This window comes from Coregonus clupeaformis, unplaced genomic scaffold (genome assembly GCF_020615455.1).
Source record: "Coregonus clupeaformis isolate EN_2021a unplaced genomic scaffold, ASM2061545v1 scaf0519, whole genome shotgun sequence".
Lineage (NCBI taxonomy): Eukaryota > Metazoa > Chordata > Actinopteri > Salmoniformes > Salmonidae > Coregonus > Coregonus clupeaformis.
In genome coordinates, this window is record NW_025533974.1 from 121818 (window position 1) to 123063 (window position 1246).

A 1246-nucleotide genomic window follows, 5' to 3' on the forward strand; every position below is an offset into this window, starting at 1 on the left:
AAACATTTGTTTTAAACGGTCATCCAACTGGGAATTCTGGCCTCTTTCTAGAGCGCCGACTGGAAACATTTGTTTTAAACGGTCATCCAACTGGGAATTCTGGTCTCTTTCTAGAGCTCCGACTGGAAACATTTGTTTTAAACGGTCATCCAACTGGGAATTCTGACCTCTTTCTAGAGCTCCGACTGGAAACATTTGTTTTAAACGGTCATCCAACTGGGAATTCTGGTCTCTTTCTAGAGCTCCGACTGGAAACATTTGTTTTAAACGGTCATCCAACTGGGAATTCTGGCCTCTTTCTAGAGCTCCGACTGGAAACATTTGTTTTAAACGGTCATCCAACTGGGAATTCTGGCCTCTTTCTAGAGCTCCGACTGGAAACATTTGTTTTTAACGGTCATCCAACTGGGAATTCTGGCCTCTTTCTAGAGCTCCGACTGGAAACATTTGTTTTAAACGGTCATCCAACTGGGAATTCTGGCCTCTTTCTAGAGCTCCGCCTGGAAACATTTGTTTTAAACGGTCATCCAACTGGGAATTCTGGCCTCTTTCCAGAGCTCCGACTTTCCTGATTTGAAGACCACTGATGTCATGATTCTACCTCATTTTTTCCCGAGTTCCCATTTGTCTTGTCAGTTCCCATACCGCACAAATGATCGAAATGACAGGCTATTTTGACACTGAAAAACTGAGAATCTGAGATCAATGAAAACGAACTTGAATCCATCAATAGCCTATGCCTAGATGTGTGGAGACATATTGTATGCAACAATATGAGGAGGAAATTATAGTCCTAAAAATGTTTTAAAGTTTCTCTTACAGATTTGCCGCGCATTCCCGACAGTATGCCTTGTTATTGTGCTACACTCCATTTACATTTTAGTCATTTAGCAGACGCTCTTATCCAGAGCGACTTACAGTTAGTGAGTGCACACATTTTCATACTGGCCCCCCGTGGGAATCGAACCCACAACCCTGGCGTTGTAAACACCATGCTCTACCAACTGAGCTACACAGGGCCTAGGTTATTTTTAAAATAAGCTATTTATCCTCTGTGACTACATTTTAGGCTTTCTCATTGTGTAGTAGGCTATTTTGAATTATTTCATTTATTTCTGAACAGACAGCAGTAATTCTATAACTTTGTAAAATGTATTTGAATTGATCAGGCGTGCTGCAGCTCCTCCAGAACCCTTGGCGTGGCTCTATAAATGATGGGCAAAGCTGGAGAGATGAGAGTTGGAGG

The 1246-nt window shown here is 42.1% G+C and overlaps 1 non-coding gene across 1 annotated transcript; it reads right to left on the minus strand.

The window, feature by feature from the left end:
• Positions 1-945: 945 nt before the first annotated feature.
• trnav-uac lies at positions 946-1021 on the minus strand. The gene has a single exon. It is a non-coding gene; the product is annotated as a tRNA-Val (tRNA).
• Between the last annotated feature and the right edge of the window lie 225 nt (positions 1022-1246).